The 23,399-nt window shown below is 37.8% G+C and overlaps 1 protein-coding gene and 1 long non-coding RNA gene across 2 annotated transcripts in view; both read right to left on the bottom strand.

Moving 5' to 3' along the window:
* The window catches only part of SDHAF3 (succinate dehydrogenase complex assembly factor 3), an 82,434-nt gene that overhangs the window by 55,382 nt on the left and 3,653 nt on the right, over positions 1–23,399 (bottom strand). The window lies entirely within an intron of this gene.
* On the bottom strand, positions 1,381–13,039 carry LOC311598925. The gene is made up of 3 exons (XR_014779709.1): positions 12,931–13,039; positions 11,962–12,053; positions 1,381–1,429 (listed from the first exon to the last, which is right to left on the bottom strand). It is a non-coding gene; the product is annotated as an uncharacterized lncRNA (long non-coding RNA).

Consider the following 23,399-nt stretch of genomic DNA (forward strand, 5'->3'; position numbering starts at 1 on the left):
CTGACCAGTTTGGTGGCTGCACTGGGCCAGGATAAAAGGACTGCCTTTCTCTCTCTTCCTTGGAACTTTCCCAATGCTGAAGGGAGCTACTGCGCGGTTCTGTGAAAAACATGTCAAGCATATAAATGTCACTGCTGCCTGGAGCAAGGGACAACTGTTAGGAACCAACACCAGTCTCACCAAAAATAATGGCATGAAAGGCTGCAGACCAGAAGGCTTATGTGTTTCTGAGAATCTAACGCCATGCTTCCATTTCTAAAAGCCTTTAGGAGTTGAGTCCAGAGCCACTGCTTAGAAAAGATTCATCACAGAAAGCTACCTAAATATCTACAATGCACTCTTAATAGTAGATTAATATTTTATCATTATAATCCAGCCAGACTTTTGGGATTGCTAAAGAAGCTGGAACTAATAAGAGTGTAAAAGGAACTACAAAACCTGGAGGACAGGCGTGCATTTATGCTAGGAAAGGAACTTGTTAACAGAAAATAAATGACTTCTTTATACTATGTTCTGTTGGCATTTCAGCAAACAGATGTCCTTTATACTGTTGAATTAACAAATACATTAAAGGAAAGCCACATATATGGACTTCATTTTGTCAATAAATTGTTTTTATAATATATGTTGGCCACACCCCATTAATTTAAAATTTCATAATATAAACCAGTAAATAAGTATGGGAAGTATACATTCAAATTTAAGTTTTCTAGAATGTTTATTTCTCTGAGCCATAATATCATGTGGGGATTTACTGGGAGAAAAAGTAACTATGGACAGATTTTTAAGCTAAACACAAACCAGCCAATAGAAATCTATGCAAATTGCATTCAAGTCTAAGCAATTATTCTCATGAATGATAAGGCTTCCAATGGGAACTGTAAAATAAGAGAACAGCCTTGATCAATACACTTAAAACAATAGGAAGTTAAGCCAAAGAGAAATCTACCATTTTAAAATTTGAAGTACAATGGGAAAAGATCCACACCTGCACTTCGTCCTAAATCCATCCGCTTCAGCAACACAGTAACAGCCTCACAAAACTGCTGAAACATCACACACAGATCCAACAAAAACAACTCAGGAAGCAAACAGATCTGTCAGACATAAAATACCAACTCTCTTGATCTATGGTGCCACACCATACTATAAAATATGACATTTCTTCATGTCTAAGTTGCATTAAAACATAATTACTACATTTTGTAATATATTACCATTATTTTAATATTTAGCATTTAGTAGAATTAGAGTGTTTTCAATTTTCAGAATGTTAAAGAAAGCAAGTAATCTACAAAGATTGAAATTAGTAAAGACAATGCATACCATGCATATCCTCACTTTTATCCAGGAACATGGTTACTCTGGCTGGAACACAGACATGCCCTTAGCACACACCTTTCTTCCCAAACAATGAAGGTAAGTTAGTCTGCAGAAAGAAGCACCCATGTTTAAAAGTGATGTCTAATTAAGAGGCAGACAAAGTGATGAATCAGAGAACAATTTGACAGAATATAATATGCCCAATTCTCATGAGGAGAGGAAAAAGAAACAACTTAAGAGAGAGCAATGCAGAGAGAGAGGAGAGGGGGGCAGTTTTAACCAGGACAGTTTCACAGAGACAGGCTGAAGAGAGAATAAGCTAGACACAGGTCAAGAAAGTATGAGCCAGAGAAGAAGGAGCCAGAAGATTAGAACAGATTACTAGAGTTAGTTTGAGGCCAAGCACAGCGATTCAGTCTGAAGCTGAGAGAAGTCAGTTTGAATCAGTCACCTTGGAGAGAAGTTTTGAGCCAAAACAGCTGAGTTGAACCAGCAGCCAGAGTTCAGAAGGAACTAGAAAGGATGAGTTTATTCAGCAAGAAGTCTCAGAGGCTGAAAACATTCTAGGCCTAGATTAGATTGTATGTAGGCTAGAAGCTTCCAGGACTAGGCCTAGTTTAGTAGACAGAGACAGATGATAATTAAAGCATTTTAATAAAAGTTATTTTAACAAACACATGAAAGCGTAGACTACCCAAGTACTGCCTTATAGAAAGTCCACTCATTAATATGTTAACAATAGGAATCTGTCAAAACATGTAGATATATGCCTCATTTATAAAAATTTTCAGAAAACTATCTAAATCAAATTTCTACAAAGTGAAATAAAAGTGAAAACAAAATGATCTATTCCTAAAAACTTTGTCAAAGCTAAAGAGCTTTTTGAAATGGGATTGGGGAAGAACTTTTTTGGAAATAAAGCAATTACCCTTAAACGTATGCAAATAGACCAGGGTTTATGTCACAGTCTGCACACTGAGTTTTCTTACAGAAATCACTTTATGCTGATGGTTGGACAAGTGTCTATCTTCCGTTACCTTTATCTCTATTGGTGCTTGTATTAATCGTATCTGTAGACATGGCTATGTGAGAGTGTTATCACCTGGCAGTCAGTTAAATGAGTTACAACTCATACCATCTAGGTTAACTGAACTGAAAACAAAACGAAAAAGTAGCCTTAAAAGATAACTATCCTGAACAATCTGCAGCACTGGAGAAGCTGAGGCAGGGGGATTGAAAGTTTGAGATAACCCTAGACTATGTAGTCAAAATCTGTCTCATATACACACACACACACACCTTTTGATAAAAAACGATATGATTAATATAAGCACCAAAAAAAGATAAAGATAACAGAAGACAGACACTTGTCCAACCACCAAGATAAGCTTATTAACAAGGTAAAAACATTGACAATCATGTTCCCTTGATATCATGAGGAGAATGGTATCTTACATCTATGGTCTTTTCAAACACCGCAGCTCCTACAAACATGATAAAAAATGTCAGAAAATGCCAACAAGAAGGCATTCTATAAACCATAACTGAATAGTGCTCCTTGATTATCAAAGTCGTCAAACACAGGGAAACCCTGAGAAACTATCACAGCTCAGAGGAGGCTGAGGGGACGTGACAGCTAAATCTAATGTGGTCTCCTGGATGGGATTATGAAGATAAAGAGGTAAAAACCAGGCAGTGAATTAATGAACTGTAGTTAAGAGTAATGTATCAATGCTGAGTCAAGACAAACTCTTCACATGCGTGCTGGACTATTTTTTTTTTAATGGCTATATAATCAGATCTAAAAAACCTGTCTCCAGGGGAGATAACTCAGTCAGTAATTTCTGCTTATATATGAGGAACTGAGTTCTATCCCCTCTCAAAACCCACATAACCCACATGGGGGCTGGGGGGGGGGTGCAGAAAGCCAATCAGAACAGCACTCAGTCCTAGAGAGGGAGAGAACAGAATGGTATATGAGCTCAGTGGCCAGCCAGCTGCCGAAACGCGTGACCCATGTTCAGTCAAAGGCTGGAGACACGGATGGGTGGTTAAGAGCACTGGCTGCTCTCACAGAGGGCCTGGAAGATAGACTCCCATCTCTTCTAGAGGGTCTGATGTACTCCTCTGGCTACCACAGACACCACACATGAGAGTGGTGCATAGATATAAAAGCACACAGAACATCCTTATGTGTAAAATAATAAAAATTAAAATTAAAAAAAAAAAACCTAAGGCAGAGAACTGGGAAAGGCACTGTGCTATCCACTTCCGCCCTCCAGACACACATGCATGTGCACCTGCACAAACACATGCACACAAACACACAGTAACAACACTCATCCATTCTGAAATATTGAGAATGTAAATTTATATTCACTATTGTTAGTAATTCTTCCCTCTAGTGAATATTAATCTTTGACATTTCAGAATTTATAAAACAATAATAACTGTTCACATAAATGATATATGCTTAACAAGTATGGAGATAACAATTCTAGAAAATGTCAACAGTCACCATAAACACAGAGAGATGTGGCACTATTGTGCACACGTCAACAATTATTTACTGTGCGTACTCTCAATGTCAGATATTAGGGATACAAAATGATCTCACAACTTCTGCTTCAAAGCAGCTTATAATTTAGTGGTGCAGCAGACAAGGGGGAAAGCAATTACCACCAACGAATAATGAAAGGAATGAGTATATAATAATTGCCATGAACAGAAATGAACACAGGGTTCGATGGGAACATTTAGCTGAGAGACGGGACACAGGGTAGAAAAGGTCTCCAGAACAATGTGCCATCTAACCTAAGCCTAAAGGAACTGGAAGGGAAACAAAGGGAACCGGCAAGAGGGGAACAGAGGGCATGGACTGCGGTGGGTAGGCTGGGAGGGAACAAATGATAACAAAGCTTAATGACACCTGTCAAAGTATCATAATGAAATACACTATTTTGTATGTATGCTAACCTCAAATTTAATTTAAAATTAAAAGATAAGGAGTTGGCCTATAAACAGATCAGTTCAGAGGTCCAATGGAGGAGTGCCCATAACCCATATGACTATTGAGCACTTAACACACGATTACTGAGACAAACTGAGGAACAGGATTAATTTTGTTTTGTCTAAATTAACTACTCTTTGTACTAAGTTACAAAAGCAATTTGGTGCAAAAGAAACAGCCTTCTCAACAAGTGAGACCAAAGTAACCGGACATCCAGAGGAGGAAAGCTAAAAACTTTGAACTAAACTCTGTACTATACACAAATTAATTCAAAATGAACTGCATAAAATGTAAGCCTATAAAACTATCCAGAAAAGAACAAGTGGCAAATCTTCAAGGCAAATGAAAAGTTGATACACTTGACATCCAGAAGCCTGATCCATGGAAGACAAACCTGATAAGCCCCACCATCAACACTAAAAACGTCTGCTCTAGAAAGACTCCTTTTAAGAGAACGAAAAGCAAACTGAGGAGAAAGCAATTCACACCTCATACACAGAGGACTGAAATTCAACATGTAAAAATCTGGACAGCAAAAAACAATCTAGAAAAGAGGATGAAAACTAGGAGCAGACACTTCACCAAAGAAAATGTGCAGGTGGTCAACGCACGTCTCATCACGGTTAATGTTGACCACAGCAAACCATAGCTCTACAGTGGTTAATCTAGATTTTCATCTTGATGAAATTTAGTGTTACTTAGAAGGCACATCCATACATAACAAAGGTATAACCAATATTATCATGAATGGAAAAAAATTCAAAGCATTTCCATGGAAACCAGAAACAAGACAAGGGTAAGGATGTGAGATGCCTTGGGTCCAATACTCAACACCACATACCAACACCAACACAACAACAAAACAAACAAACAAAAAGATCTAGTAGTTTATTCATAAAACCATAGCACATATCTCTCTTTAGAAAATTCATTGCTATCAAGTGTTGAATTATGTAACAATCATATTCTGGTTTATAGAGAATTATTCACATGACATAATATATTTGAGTTTTATATTGAATGCTAAAATTTAGAGTTCCTATACTAACTCTCTTTTAAAATCAGTTACTGTCTCAAGTATGGCCCCCAACTCCACCAGCGCATCTCCACTCTTGAGACTTCACATACCTGAAGGTCCTTCCAGGGCCATGGCAATGCCAGCACCTTGCCCTTGAGCCTCTACAGCCACTGGTTCTCAACCTTCCTAACGCTGCAACCTTTTAATACAGTTCCTCATGTTGTGGTGACCTACAACCATAAAACTATTTTTGTTGCTACATCAGTACTGTAATTTTGCTACTGTTATGAACTGTAATGTAAGCATCTGTGTTTTCCAATGGTCTTAGGTGTCCCCTGTGAAAGGGTCATGTGCTCCTCAAAAGGGACCACGACCTACAGTTGAGGGCGACTGTCCGAGGCATGCGTGCTATAATATGTTTTGACCCATAAAACATACAAAGCAGCCAGTGAGTGAATTGCACAGAAGCATGGGAAAGTACATGTAAAATATGTAAGGCAAATAGAGTATGCAAGAAAGTAAGTACAATAAAGACTTTGTTCCTCAGACAATAATTTTGTCATTTGATATAGGATGCAAATTTGTAACTATTTACTTATCATTTAATAATGCTTCTAATTTTGTGCTTCTTTTGGCACTCATAATGAGCTAACCAAAAAGGTTTATCTTGAATAGAAAGTATTAAATCTCTATTACTAAACATTTCATGATAGATATGCAGTATACTGCAAAATCACTCACCACATACAAATGAATACACACATATCTACTAAGCATCATATTTACTTTAAAGGTAACTTAGAGTTACTCTAAGGCTGTACACAGTCATCATGTACAGTTACTGTTGTGTAACAAAGCACTTCCTGGGGAGATGCAACATCTGCAGCTACTCATACCAGCTACACAACCACCACAGACCAAAGTACAGATACCAGGAAAGTATATATGCTATACTGGGAAACAGAATCTTAAACATCAGATCAACCTACAGCTTCTCATCTAAGTTAACTTCACTCATGTTATCTTTGATTTGTGTGTATGTGCACATATAAAAAACAATAATTGTTAAATTGGTAGCAAAAAAGCCATGTGGAAAACATTTAAGTGATATATTGTATCAGTGGTACAAAATGCTTTAAATAAAAAGTCAATTAATTGGCTCTAAGAATATCTTGATGTCTTTTATCAATCTTATGTGTCACCATAAAGCTGTTAGAAATAGTATTCGTTAAAAAAAATAGTATTCTTAATGCTATTGTAAATTTAGCTTTTATAAGTTCAGCAGTGAAGGCAAAATTATTTGGTTTTAAAGTGATAACACCAAGACACTTAAAGAAGAATGACAAAGGAAGTAGCAATATTCCCACTAAGCTGAGAGCCTTCAGCGAGGAATGTATTTCATCTGAGTTGCACTATATGTATAATTCATACTGTACCCAAACTGTCACAGCCCCAAACAAGCTGTCGTTGAACTGACACCTTCCTTAATGTCTATTACAGCCCAAGTAACCTGTCAAGATTTTACACCAGGACTGCAGTGAGGTGTAAGTTCTTCAGTGTGGTGGTGGGCCCTACAATAGCTGTGCAACTCATGTGCAGGTAAACCTAAAGGGCCTACAATGAGACTGGGCTTTTTTGGAATCTAGCACCCTAAATTCAAGATGCATTTTTTTCACATCAGTCACCATTACTTAAAGTATTGGACAAATGAAGAAACAAAGGCTGTGGATTTCAACAGTGTTTAAGGGAAAGTTTGTAAACTGGAGACTCACAGTCACTGCCTGGGAACAACCAGTCATGAAGGCACAGTCTATAAGGCCTCATCTTGAAAAATTCAGACACTGAGCATCCAGGCTCTGGGAGTAGTATTAGCGGGGAAGGGGCTCCTGCTTAAACGGGAACATGCTCACATTGATGTCAAGGTGGAAGAAAACTGTAAGGGTACATGATTTGGAGCATCTGACTCTGGCAAAGCATCCTAAGTAGAGACAACTGGTTGGACAAATTGTACAAAACTTGCATAGAAACATCATCCAACTGGAGACAAAAAGATAGTGCCTGTAAAAACATTTAGGTTTAAATATTTAATACACTTAAAGATACAAAAGAAACTGATATGAAAACTTCTACTGAGCAGAATTTTCCCTGAGATTCTCTGCCTGTCTCAGTACCCCTATGGAGGCCAATTTTCTGTCAAGCAAAAAAAAAAAAAAAAAAATGTATTTTCAAAAAAGACTACAGGCAATTTAAGAATTTTTAAAATATATAACCATATTGTAAAAGGTATATTTCATAGGAAAAAAAGAAATAGCTTTAGAGACATGAACAGGTGAAACTACAGTACTGTGGCCTATGGGTAGTTATTTTATGTTCTTTTTACAATGGTCATGTAATCATAAGTTTTTGCTATAAAGTACCCAGATATGTTTTCATAACTTGAAATTTTACTTTCAGCAATAATCACTCTAAATAAGTATATTATAGTTCTAACAACAAAGCCCAAGTATCAATTGGTAAGTTTTTCAAACATGTGAGTAGACGATGCTTTTGTGGGGAGGGTCAAGGGGACAGCTATGAAAACAGCTGGGGAAGGGTTGAGTGAGAACGGCTCCCATAGCTCACAGATTGGAACACCTGGTCACCAGGGGTACTGACAGGATCAGGAGGTGTAGCCTTGCTGGAGTACGTGGGTCACTGCAGGTGGGTTTTACAGTTTCAAAAGGGAGAGTCTCTGCCTGTGACTCCAGATGTGGAACTCTCAGCTCCTTCTCCAGCGCCGCGTGTGCCTGTGTGCCGCCATGCTCACACTGTGGTGATAATGGACTATAAGCAAGCTCCCATTAAGTGCTTTCCTGTGTAGCTGTTACCTTGGTCCTGATGTTTCTTCAGAGCAATGGAACACTGGCTAGGACAGTGGGCAAATATGTTCAAAATACATTGTATAAAATCCTCAAAGAATAAAAATACTGTTTTTAAAAAAAGCGAAACATTAAGCACATTGAAAAATGCCAAAATACTACTGACTAAAAGTGACCAATGTCTTATTTTTCTATTTATAATCTAGATCACTACCATCTAGTATTCAAAAACAGGGGAAAAAAGAATAATTTATTTGACATTTTCCAGAAATTTCCTAAATCTCTAATCTGACATTTTTTTCTTGGTCACCAAATCATTCTTAACTTCATACTCTAACAATCTGCTCTGCCCATGTAAATGCTGTGCACTCTTAAATTTTTTATAGAAACTTTTTTGTTCCAGAAGCATGACAAAAATTAACTCAAATACATTTTACGTTTAGTAGGTATGCACCGTACAATACTGGAAACACCAGGAAACAGAGACTCGAGGCTGAAAATATATTTCAGGAATTGATGGCCCTGGCTGCTCTCTACTGGATTTCAGTTTCCAGCATCCATCCGGGCAGGGCAGCTTACAACTGCCTGAACTTCCAGCTTCCAGGATGTGACACCTCTCCTGGACAGTCATGCACGTACACTCACATACACAAATAAAAATAAATCTAAAAACAAACAAACAAACAAAGGCCCCTATCTTATTAGGGTTTGCTTTTTTTGTATTTTTTTTTAATTAATTACTTATTAGTGTGTATGTGTGTCTCTGTCTGTCTGTCTATCTGTCTGTGTTGGGCATGTGGACATCAAAGGACAGCTCTCCGGATCTGGTTCTCTCCTGCCCTCTTGTGGATTTCAGATCAAACACCGTCTGTCAGTCCTAAGCACAGATGCCTTGGTCCACTGCGCAATTCTGCCAGCCCTTTCTTGGTTTCGTTGTTGTTTGTTTGTTTGTTTGTTATTACCTGCAGTTATCAGCGTCTATGTGGTCTCTAACACATAATGAGCATTTATATAAAGATATACTGAATGGATTAATTTCTTTAGTTAAGACTAGAAAAATATAAAGAAGACTTTGACAATAATGCAAGAGTAAAAAGGCAAAGAAAAAATAGTAGTAATGAAACCGTAAATGGCTATGCAAAATTCTAGGTAACAACATAAACGATCACAATGAATCAATTATTAATTTTTAAAATAAAATTATTTCACACATTAGTTTTTATATATTTGTCTAGAGATAACAATAACTTCTTGATTTCTCCTAGCCTAATTTACTAAAACAATTACATAAAATGCTATTCAGGGATACTCAGTGAACCCTTTGAAATGCATTAAACTACATAGAAGACATAGGAAGAGAAACTTCATTTTAAAGTCAGTAAATTCACGTAAGATATGGAGAATGGCAACAGCATACCTAATTTAAACAATTCATGGATACTGTACTTGGAATAGGATGGACGAATACACATTAAAACTGAAAGTTTTCTGACATTGGGTTGTAAGTCTTTCTATACATAAGGATTTCCTGCCACCATGTGGAAGGTTGTGAAATTACACATAATTTTTAAAAATGATATGCCTACAGCGATCATCTACCCCAGGTTCAAATAGCTAAGTCCATTGTAAACTACTTTAAACATGTTCATTTCCATGTAAACCTGTGTGCAGACTCCATCTCTCTTCTTCCTGAAGAAAATGGTTTCAATTGTACCATTAGGAAACTACATGGCCAACATTCAGTTTCAGGTTTCCCCAATATTACTCTTTAAATAGTCTTCTTATTTCTCCCTACATCAGGCACTTAAGTATTACACTAAACAAAAGAAAAAAAGATTATATTACTCAGACTTATCCTGAATAATTAGAAATCTCGGATCTCTGGTACCAGGTGTTTAATCTGGTTTATTTACCTTATTTTATGTGTACAGATGTTTTGCACATATATATTTATATATAAAGTGTGTGTGCACTGTGTATGTTTCTGGTGCCCTCAAAGATCAGAGGAAGCATCACATACCCTAGAACTGGAGTGGCAGATGGTTGAGAACCACCACGAGGATGCTGAGAATCAAGCCTGGGTCCTCTGGAAGAACAACCAATGCTCTTAACCACAAAGCCATGTCTCCAGATCCCATGATATCAGTTTTTTTTTGTTTTCTCTACCTTTTTTTATTAATTTATTCATATTACATCTCAATTGTTATCCCATCCCTTGTATCCTCCCATTCCTCCCTCCTTCCCATTTTCCCCTTACTCCCCTCCCCTATGACTGTGACTGAGGGGGACTTCCTCCCCCTGTATATGCTCATAGGGTATCAGGTCTCTTCTGGGTAGCCTGCTCTCCTTCCTCTGAGTAGTACATTTACACTATGGAATACTACTCAGCTATTAAAAACAAGGAATTCCCGAAATTTGTGGACAAATGGATTGAACTAGAAATGATCATAATGAGTGAATTAACCCAGAAGCAGAAAGAGTCAAATGGTGTACACTCACTTATATCTGCATATTAGCCCAAGGGGCATGTCCCATGAAAGTCTTCACTAACTAGGAAACTGGGACAGAGGGGAGGACATCCTATTGGGACTCTAGATGAGAGAAGCATGGGAGAATGGCAAAGTTGAAGGATCCAGAGGATCCTAGAAACCTACAAGAAGAACATTATGATAGGCAGATTTGGGCCCAGGGGTCCTGCTCAAACTATATTTGGCACCAGCCAAGGACAATACAGGCCGTAAACTTCAAACCCCTACCCAGATACCAATTTTTATAAAGACCAAACATGGATTAATTGCCACATAGCAAGAGACTAAACACTGACCAAGCCAGGAATTGAAGTGTTTGGGGGAAATCCCAGTATTGTGTGAAAAATAACTGCATTTTCATATTTATGAAGCACAGCTAATCCTTGATATAAGTTCCCAGTTTTTATTAAACACTATAGCAAATACACTTAGATGGTTAGCTTTTGTGCAACTGTGGATGTTAGTAGAGTCACTGGCTTTTCTCCTAAGGCAGTGAGTGATTTTCAACCTGTGGCTGGAGGCTTCTTGAGAGTCAAACAACACTTTCACAGGGATTGCATATATCCTGCATATCAGATATTTACATTAAGATTTGTGGCAAAATCTACAGTTATGAAGTAGCAACAGAAAGAATTTTATGGCTGAGTCACCACAACATGAGGAACTGTATTAAAGGGCCACAGCATTAGGGAGGTTGAGAACCACTGCCCAAAGGGAAGAAAGATTTGCTGGGCATGTCCTATAGATAAGACTCACCCTAATAAGTTTAAAGCACAAACATAAGCAAAGCACTGTTCTTGTCCTCACAGAACTATCATATACTGATGACAGAGCATATACACCACCACAGTACCATGTAGAAGCATGAAAGACCAAATGAAAGCAGTGCTTTAGGGAATGAGGAGACAAAGATATTTGATTGTCACTGGAAGATGTAAGAAGGATAACACAGGACTCCGAGGATGCAGAAAAAACAAACTATTCTATTGACTAAATGAGAAACAAAACTATTGGTTCAATTTCAGAGCAGGATTCTCAAATGAATGACCACAACACAGAATTTACCAGAACAAGCACTCAGAGGCAGAAAGGAAACTACACTTGGATGAGACTTTGCATACTTGTGAACTCCTGGGTCAAGACATGTCAATAGAAAAACAGAAAACAGTTTTCAAAAAGGCAGTAACATGATCAAAGTCACACAGGTGTGACTTTTACACTTACCACAAACATTAGAGGTGACAGCAGTTGGGATGAGAATGACAGGTCAGAATTCTGAGACCACAAAGGGAAAGGGAGTCAAAAGAATTTCACAACTAGTTGGACATAGAAGAGAAGAAAACATGAGTAATAAAATTAAATAAGTTCCTTTCATTTCGGACCTTCAAGTCTCTTACTCATAAACCCTGCCTTCTTATTAACCTTCTTCCTACGTGACATTAGAACCAAGATCAGTAATGCTCACTAGACACTGTGTTCAAGGTACTGATAAACTAGTATGCAACTACCATCTGATCTGATCCTTAACCTTAGATGTCATGTTGACAGGAACACTGTGGCTTGGAATGGTCTAACTATCCAACAACAAGCACTAAGTCGCTAGCTGTTAACCAAATCTCTTGTCTGAGTACTAACCAGGCCAGATCCCGCTTCGCTTCCAAGACCAGATAAAATTGGGTATGTTTCCGGGGTGGTCTGGCCATAGACTGTTAACCAATGTCAAATAATCACACACTTTGAGATTCTCCGCCACAGCCCCAAAAATGGCTAGGATAACAGGCTAGCAAAATATACATAAAAATACAAAGCATGTGTTAACGGACACTCATGGTATTTTAAGACTTCCAGTCAATAGCAAACATTAGTAATTTTGTTTTGGGAAAATCCAGAAGTTCTATGTGGATGGTAGACCATAGGAGAGTAGTGCTCCTATACGTATGCATGCCTTATTCAAGGATTAACTATCTATACTTTAAAAAGGAAGTCACAGATAGTAGAGGCCAATAAGTAAAAAATAGATAACCCTACCCCTAGATAACCCTACCTAAAGTAAAATAAGACAACAACCAAAAGCCAAAACATTTCACTTAACACACAACACAGTTCAAAATTTACAGTCACAATTATATTTTATCTTTTTCATCATATTTATGCTACATTAATGAACAGTTGTAGCTGTCATGTAGTGCATACCTTTAATCCAGCCCTTAGGAGGCAAGGGCAGGTTGATCTCTCCAAGTTCAAGGTCAGCCAGGTTTCATCAAGGTCCACGTCAGCCAAGGCTACATAAAGAAATCCTGTCCCAAAAAAGAAACGAAGGAAGGAAGGAAGGAAGGAAGGAAGGGGAAAAAAGAAAAAAAAAGAAAGAAAGGAAGAAAGGGTGGAGAGAGAAAAAAAGGGAAGAAAGAAAAGTGGTGCCTATAAACATATAAGAAGCTTACAGAACACCAATTAGATTGGATGAGAAAAGAAAGCCCTCCCAATACATAATAATCAAAACACTAAATGTTTAAAACAAAGAAAGAATATTAAAAGCTGCGAGGGAAAAAAGGCAAGTAATATATAAAGGCAGACTTATCAGAATTACATCTGACTTTTCAACAGAGACTGTAAAAGCCAGAAGGGCCTGGGAAGATGTCTTGCAGACTCTAAGAGACAACAGAAGCCAGCCCAAACTACTATACCCAGCCAAACTTTCAATCACCATAGATGGAGAAAACAAGATATTCTGTGACATAACCAAATTTAAACAATATCTATTCACAAATTCAGCCCTACAGAAGATACTAGAAGGAAAACTCCAACCCAAAGAGGTTAACTACACCCAAAAGAAACAAAATAAGCAAAAAGAAACCACACACACACACACACACATACACACACACACACACACACACACATACACACACACACACCAACACCAACTTCAAAATAACAGGAATTAACAAGCAATGGTCATTAATCTCTCTCAACATGGACTCAATTCCCCCAATAAAAAGATACAAGCTAACTGGATAGATGCCAAAACAGAATCCATCATTCTGGGCATACAAGAAACACACCTCATCTTCAAATATAGACATTAACTCAGAGTAAGGAGCTGGAAAAATAGCTTCCAAGCAAACTGACCCAAGAAACAAGCTGGAGTAGCCATTCTAATATCTAACAAAATAGAATTTCAACCAAAATTAATCAAAAGAGATGGGGAAGAACACTTCATACTCATCAAAGGAAAAATCCATCGAGACAACATCTCAGTTCTGAATTATCTATGCCCCAAATGCAAGGACACTCACATTTATAAAAGAAACATTAATAAAGCTTAAAATACACATTGAACCTCTCACATTAATAGACTTCAACAACCCACTCTCACCAATGGACAGGTCATAAAGACAGAAAGTAAACAAAAAAATAATGGGGCTAACAGATGTAATGACTCAAATGGACCTAACAGATATCTATAGAACATGTCACTCTAATACAAAAAAAAATATACTTTCTTCTCAGCACCTCACAGAACCTTCTCCAAAATTGACCATATAGTGGATCACAAAGCATGTCTAAACAGGCACAAGAAAATTGAAATAATGCCTGTATCTTATTAGCCCGCCATGGACTAAAGCTGGACTTCAACAACAGAAAGCCTATAAACTGATGAAAAGTGAACAACACTCTATTCAATGACCACTAGGTCAAGGAAGAAATTTTAAAATTAAAGACTTTTTTTAGAATTCAATAAAAATGAATATACAAGTTTATGGGACACAATGAAAACAGTGCTAAGAGTAAAGTTCATAGCAATAGGTGTCTTTATAAAGAAATCTGTGAGATCTCATACTATGACTAAACAGGACACCTGAAGATCTCTAGAAGAAAAGAAGCAAATACACCCAAAAGGAACAGATGGCAGAAAAAAATCAAACTCAGGGCTGAAATCAATATAATAAAATAAAGAGAACAATACAAAGACTCAATGAAACAAAGAGTTGGTTCTTTGAGAAAATCAGCAAAATACACAAACCCATAGCCAAACTAACTAAAAGGCAGAGAGAGAATATCTAAGTTAATAAAATCAGAAATGACTCTATGAAAATAAAATAAATTAAATAAAATCAGAAATTAAAGGGGAGACATAACAACAGACAATGGGGAAATCCAGAGATTCATTAGTTCTTACTTGAAAAACCTGCACCCCACAAAATTGGAAAATCTAAAGAAATGAACAATTTTCTTGAGAGATACCACTTATAAAAGTTAAATCAAGAACTGATAAACTATCTAAATAGACCCGTAACTCCTAAGAAAATAGAAGCAGTATTAAAAGTCTCCCAAGCAAAACAAATAAACTAACAAACAACAATACCAATAAAAACAAAAACTGAACACCAGATGGTTTCAGTGCAGAATTCTACCAGACTTTTAAAGAAGAGCTGACACCAATATTCCTCAAACTATTTCACAAATAGAAACATGTGGCCAGAGTCACCCTGATACCTAAACCACACAGACTTGACAGAGAAAGAGAAATTTACATTCCTTCATGAACATTGATGCAAAAATACTCAAAAAAAATACTAGCAAACCAAATCTAAGAACACAACAAAAACATCATTCACAATGATCAAGTGGGCTTCATCCCAGAGATGTAGTAATGGTTCAACATATGAAAATCCATCAATGTAATCCACTATATAAACAAACTGCAAGAAAAAAATACAAACACATGATTATCTCATTAAATGCTAAAAAGCCTTTGACAAAATCATCATAAAAGTTTTAGAAAGATCAGGGATACAATGCACGTACCTAAACATAATAAAGGAAATATACAGCAAACCAATAGACAACATCATTTTTTGTTTGTTTGTTTTTCAAGATAGGGTTTCTCTATGTAGACTTGGCTATCCTGGACTTGCTTTGTAGACCAGGCTGGCCTCGAACTCACAGAGATCTGCCTGCCTCTGCCTCCCAAGTGCTGGGATTAAAGGCGTGCACTACCACCAATGGAGGGAAATTTAAGGCAATTCCACTAAAGTCAGGAACTAGACAAAACTATCCAGTCTCTCCATATCTATTCAATATAGTACTTGAAGTTTTTGCTAGAGCAATAAAACAACTAAAAAAATAAAATCAAGGGGATACAAATTGGAAAAGAAGACATCACAAAGCATCAACATTTACTTATATATGCAATGATAGCATATATAAGTGAAACCTAAAATTCTACCAGAGAACTCCTATAACTGATAAATACCTTCAGCAAAGTGGCTAGATACAAAATTAACTCAAAAAAAATCAGTAGCCTTCCTACATACAAATGACAAATGGGCTGAAAAAGAAATCAGGGAAACAACACCCTTCACAATAGACACAAATATCAAATATTTTGGTGTAACTCTAACCAAGCAAGTTATGATAAGAACTTCAAGTCTCTGAAGAAAGAAATTAAAGAAGGTACCAGAAGGTCTCCCATGTTTTGGGTCCATAGGATTAGTATAGGAAGAATGGCCATCTTACCAAAAGCAGTCTACAGATTCAATGTAACTCCCATCAAACTTCCAACATAATTCTTTACAGACCTTCAAAGAACAATATTCAGCTTCATATGGAAAAACAAAAAACTCAGGGAAGCTAAAATAATCCTGAACTATAAAAGAACTTCTGGAGCCGCCACCATCCCTCATTTCAAGCTGTACTACAGTCCAATAGCAATAAAAACCATGGTATTGGCATAAAAACAGACAAGTTGATCAATGAAATCAAATTGATCAAGACCCAGAGATAAATCCACACATCTATGAACACCTGTTTTTGTTTTGTTTTGTTTTGTTTTTTATAAAGAAGCCAGAAAGACACAATGAGAAAAAGAAAGCATCTTCAACAAATGGTGCTGGCCTAACTGGATGTTTGCATGTAGAAGAATGCAAACAGATTCATACTCACTACCCTGCACCAAACTCAAATCCAAATGGATCAAAGACCTCAACATACAGCCAGATACACTGAACCTGATAGAAGAGAAAGCGGAGATCAGCCTTGAACACATTGGCACAGGAGACAACTTCCTGAGCAGAAGACCAACAGCTCAGGTTCTAAGATTAACAATTAATAATTGAGACCTCATTAAACTGAAAAGCTTCTGTAAAGCAAAGGGCACCATCAAAAGGACAAAACTGGCAGCCTACAAAATGGGAAAAGATCTTCACCAACTCCACATCCAACAGAGGGCTGATATACAAAATATACAAAGAACTCAAAAAAACTAGACATCAACCAACCAAATAACCCAATTTTAAAATGGAGTACAGAGCTATGCAGAGAATTCTCAACAGAAGGATCTCCACTAGCTAAGAAGACTTAAAGAAATGCTCGCCGTTCTTACCCTTCATGCAAATGCTAATCAAAACCACTCTGAGATCCCACCTTACACCTATCAGAATGCCTAAGATCAAAAACTCAAGTGACAGCACATGCTGGCAAGCATGTGGAGCACGGGGAGCACTCCCCCTTGCTGGTGGGAGTGCAAACTTAGAAACCACTTTGGAAATCAATTTGGCAGTTTATCAGAAAATTAGGAATAGTGATACCTCAAGGTTACTCCTAGGCATATACCAGAAAAACGCTCTACCATACCACAAGGACACTTGCTCAGCTATATTAATAGCAGCTTTATTCATAATAGCCAGAAACTGGAAACAACCTAGATGTCCCTCAACCAGAAGAATGAATAAAGAAACTGTGGACATTTACACAATGGATTGTTACTTAGCTATTAAAAACAAGAAAATCCTAAAATTTGCAGGCAAATGGATGGAATTAGAAAATATCATCCTGAGTGAGGTAATTCAGACCCAGAAAAACAAACATGGTATATACTCATAAGTGGATATTAGCCATAAACAATAACTAACCATGTTACAATCCACAGACCCAAAGATGCTCAGTAACAAATGTGTGAATCTCACTGATAGGGGAACATACAATAGACATTGTGGGTGTACAGAAAGCAGGAGGACTGGGCAGGGGTGGGGATGGGAGCAGGAGGAATCAGGTTGGGGAAGAATGGAGGGAGAGAGTACTGGGTGAGACAACTGGAACCAGGGATGCATCTCTGGGGTGAGAGAGAAAACTAGGGCAGTGGAAAAATCTATGAGGGTGACCCTAGCTAAGACTATATAAAGCATGAATCAGCCATCTCCTGTAACTAGGCAAGGCTTCTAATGGAGGGATTGGGACACCAGCCCAGCCACAGAACCTTCAACCTACAATTTGTCCTGCCAATAAGATGTGTAGAAGTAAACATGAGCAGAAATTAAGGGGATGGACAACCAATGACTGGTCCAGCTTGAGACCTATGCCTTGAGAGGGAGCCCACCCCAGACACTGTTAATATTCTGCTATACTTGCAGATAGGAACCTAGCATAACCATCATCTGAGAGGCTCCCTGCAGAAACTTATAGAAAGAGATGCAGAGACCCAAAGCCAAACATTAGGCAGAGCTTGGGAATCCTAAAGAGGAGGAGGAGGAAGGATTATAGGAGCCAGAGAGGTCAAGGACACCACAAGAAAACCTATAGAATCAACTAACCTGAGCCCATAGGGTTCACAAAGACTGAAATGCCAACCAGGGATAATTCGTGGTCCTTTAACTAGGGCTGGGCACATATTTTCATGCATTCAGGTAAAAAGGGATGTAGTTAAATTAATGTGGTGTGACTCACTTATCATCTGCCAAATCTTAACTTATTCTTTGCATCACATAGAAATTATATTTTTTTTCTTTCTAGACATGTGCATCAACATTTGCAGATATACCCATTCCTCTTTAAAACAAATCTGATATATGCAAATTACCTTTACACAACGAAAGGAAGTATGGGTTGATTATTCATTTTAAAACGGATTCACACAAGAGAACTTGCTTAAATAGTAAGTATTCCAGTATACCTAAAACAGTTCTACTTCCTTTCTAATAATAAGTTTCCAGAAATATATGCTATTTACATGAATATAAAGCTTCAGAAAGTCCTACTACTAGTCTTTGTCCCAATATGGTGACAAAGGTAGCACTGGAACTAAAGGATTAAATACAATGGCTGAAAACAGCATAGAAACATATTTAGGATAGTTTGATCCACACTCACAAGACTGTCATAATAACCTTCAACTTACAAACATCATCCTGCAAGCCAGAGTCAAGGAGTACCAAAGAGTACAGTCAGTGTGAAAAGGTGGTCCCACAGCAGCAGGAAATACAGAAAGATAAAGTCCAGAGATCCCCATTTACTTTCATTTCTAAGAAAACCTCTTAAGAGGTAGAAGACTATGCCTAGAAAAGCAATCCAAATTTGATGATCTGGAAATGAAGTGTTTTGAATTGAGCAGCTACAGAGGGACAAGAAGAAGGATCCTGAGGAGCCAAATCACCACTCCTGGCTTCTTCCTGTTCTTTTCAGATTTCCATCCTAAAAACAAATCTACAATCCATGGCATCTCCAATGCACGCCAAAAAGCTTGCAATTTAAATGATAGCAAAAAGCAGCCTTACAATGAAATGAAATTGAAAAAAATATATGTATATATGACAAGGACAAAGCCACTGCAAGCATAGATGTTGTGATGACGACAATGATGACAAGGAGTCAGCAAAAGGGATGCCTAGGGTAGCCAGAAAAACGTGATGATAAAATGACAAGAAAGGTCTGGGATAGTGGTTGTAAAGAAATAAAACTGAATTAGCTGCTTCCGCATAAATCTACAGGCTATAGCCACTGAAGGTGTTCCCGCTCTCCTTAACCACACAATTAAAGTATAATCACACTGCAGTTTCTAGAAGAGCTCTAGAAACCAGCAATTTACATAAAATGCACAAGGTTATACGCACCCTGAACTACACTCAAGATGCACATCTACACACACATTTTATAGTAAGAAATTCTTCCAGCTTTGTGTACCTTTCTCTTAGCATTCTTAAGGAACTGAAAGACTAGTACAACATTCCTTTAAAGTTACCAACTGTATATGTGTATCTGCAGCTAAAATGGTGTTAAACACTGTTGCTGCCTGTAAGTTCTGAAGTTACCAATGGCATATTTGTATCTGCAGCTTATCAAGTGAGTAAGTGACACAGACACACTCTCCAAGCTGTACTTTAGATGTCACTAAACAAGATGTCTTTTAGAGAGTTCACAATTCAAACTATGCTGTATGAAGCTAGACAAGTCTATATGTCACTCGTGTGACCACTGAGGCAGTTTTTAGAAACATATGTTTGCTATGCCATCTACCACCATTCGGGGTTTTGTATACAATGGCGGTATACACACTATATGCATTTTTTATATTATGCAAGATAGGGGAACAGACCTGTTCACTGACAGCAAAGTAAAGTGTCCTGAAACTTCTGGTATTTTTGAAACTAATCCAAATAAAGCACAAACACTTCAGTGCTTTAGAACTTAAACAAAAGCTTACCTTTTCTGCAGACAGTGCCTCAATTACAGTGATTTAGGAGTAAAGAAGAGCAAAAACTTGTAAACAAGACAAATATGATCCTCCCTTGGGAAATAAGCTAATTAAATCTGCATACAAGGAGAATAAGCTGATACCTCTCAGGCCCAGAAGGCTGAGTTAATCAGCTTCATCTATTAACAGATGTAGCAATGATGTCAAGCCAAATGGGTAGCATTAAAATACAGGATTGAGAGTAAACATCAGTCTGAGAGCAGAACTGCCTAGGGCGAGAAGGGTGGCGAAGCTTCAGGACCCGTGGCCACTGCAGATGCAGTGAGGCCTGACGGTCTCCTGCCCACTCTACTGCTCCTTTATGTGGATGTCTTGATTACTAGGCAACCGTGTGGGCACTAATCCAGTCCCCTAGGAAGCAGACAGGGATCCCCAACCCCTCCTCTCCAAGTTTAAAGTCAAAGAAATCCTGAAAAACAAAAATGCTTTTATATACAGCACTAAATTCTGGCATAACTGAACATGAAGGCTGTATCTACTTATTAATTTATTTATTAATGTGAATGGTCATTTTCTCCCACCCAAACTGTATTTGGTTACAGGTAACAGGAGCCACCCCAGACCTCAATGGGAAACTTTGTAACCTTCACTCTACACTCCTTATGAGTCTTTAAAAAACATCTAAAACAATACTTTATTTTGAGATATAACTGAGAAAGGGTTCCCTGGATGTGAAGGCAAATATTCTGACTTGTGGAAGGACACACTCTTCACTAGTCTCCAGCAGAACAAGCCAATTAGCAATTCGGTTTATATGTGCTTAATGAGTCTGAGAACAACAATCTGACATCTTCGAGTATTGTAAAGTCCAGTCCATAATACAAGATCATTACTGCGTCTTGTAACCAGATCTCAGGGGTGACACACGCCTGCCGCAAGTCTCTTCCCTAAGCCCACTACCAGTTTCCAAGCCACAGAGGGAGAATGTTAACACGTCAAAGAACAAACATATATTAATGGACCCTTCCATCCCACCTCACTGTTACCGTACATTTTTTTAAAGTAAAAAACCTAAATGGAATTATTAAGTAACAACCTTATTTTTACCAAACTAAATTATTGGAAGATTATGGAGTATTTAAAAATTATCTATATACTCTATCTACTCTAAATACTTACTCTAACGATAAGGTGAAGATTAAACCACTTTAATTTGAAGCTACACATATTTAGAATTCCATTTCATTTCCAAAATGGAGCAAGAAATCATAAAACTATATATCTGGCATCGATGTTTATACAAAATGAAAACTCCATGATTAGCATACAAAATAGAGGACAATGGCAGGAAATATCTCTATAAAGTGCTGGTGTTTGGTTCATTGAATGAATCAGACTCAAGGCTTTAAACACATGCAACTTGTTACAAAATTATTGAGTATATTTGATTATATTTTAAAGTAACACCTGTTTGGGGGGTAGGATCTCAAAACAAAGTTTTTTGGTGTAGCCTTGGCTGTCCTAGAACTGGCTCTGGAGACCAGCCTGGCCTCTTACTGAGAGATCCACCTGCCTCTGTTTCCTGAATCTGGGATTAAAGGCATCCAGCAGCACCCAGCTTAAGTAGTATTTTCTTATGATTACTAAAATGTCATATTCGGAGATAATCTGGAAAATCTAAAGTTCAAAGAAAAAAATTAAAAGCATCCTTCATCCTACCAACCAGAGATGAACACTGTTTGTATCTAATTACACCATCAACAGTTCCATGTCACTCATTCTTCTAAAACCTTTTTTCGTAGCTGCCTTCTCACCCACCCAATTTAGAGCTATGTTAGAATTCTTTTCTACTGCTGGACAGCTGCACTGCCTTCAGTGTCTTCCTTGTGCTACATCCATGCAACGTAACAATTTGCATATTTGTATGGAACTCAAAATGCCATCCAGCTCTAATTATACTAAGTTAAAGAAACTTTTAAATGACAGGCAACTTGGTTATTTCTTTTTAATCTGATGATCCACTTAAAAGTCACAAATAAAAAACAATACCTCAAATGAGTTACAAAGGTTGCATGAACTCTGACAGTTAAAATACTAAGTTTAAATTTCTGCTGATTCATCAACTACAGGGCCCCAACCTTTTTTTTTCATCCCAGAAAATATGTAAAACTACTGGACCAGTGGGGAAGACGAACCATTTCCTCCCTACAGACACATTTCAACTAATGTGTTCAGAAGGAATACTGGAAACAGAAAACCAGCACTGGAACACAATCACAGCATATAACCATGAGTGCTGAACTAGGGAAAGTTTAAAGAGAAACAGGACACTGTGTAGCCTCAGAGTTCCTGGCACAAAATATTTAATAATTTCAAAAGGAAAAATACTGACCCTGAGGAGTATATAAACGTATTTACTTAACTCACAGTTTGGAATTCCAAGACAAGTGGCACTAGCAACCACTTAGCAATGGTAGAAGTCTTTCCACTGCATCCTCTCTGTGTGTGTGTGTGTGTGTGTGTGTGTGTGTGTGTGTGTGTGTGTGTGTAACAGAAGCTTGAACTCAGGATTTAGCACATATCAAGCAAGGACTCCATCACTGACCTACACCCCCCCCATCCCCACCTCCAGCCTCTTGTGTTTTATTCTGAGATGAGGTCTTGCTGCAGTGTATAGGCTAGCCTTAAACTTTCAACTCCCTTGCCTTTGGCCCTGGGATACACAGGATTATAAACATGTATCATCACACTGAGCTCCAGCTGCTGTTTTGTTTGTGTTTACTTGTATTATAACCACCAGTTTCAAGAGAATTTCCAAGATTCCTGAAACCACATACATCTCTCCCATCAGTGATGCCCTCAATGAGCTGATGGCCTCACGCTGAGGCCTACGTCTTAAAGTTTCCACTCACTCTCAACAGGACACATTGGGGATCAAACTATGAACTTCTGGTCAATAAACTTTTCCCTAAACCACAGCTTCCCTAAACCACAGGTTTCCCTAAACCACATTAAAGACACCTGGCAAGTGTCTCCTCTGTCATTAGTCATCGGAGAAACACAAATCAAAACGACTCTGAGATTCCATCTTACACCCATCAGAATTGCTAAGATAAAAAACTCAAGTGACAGCACATGTTGGCGAGGATGTGGAGAAAGGGGAACACTTCCATTGCTGGTGGAAGTGCAAACT

The sequence above is a fragment of the Acomys minous genome (assembly GCF_964271855.1).
Source record: "Acomys minous genome assembly, chromosome: 6".
NCBI classification, from domain to species: domain Eukaryota; kingdom Metazoa; phylum Chordata; class Mammalia; order Rodentia; family Muridae; genus Acomys; species Acomys minous.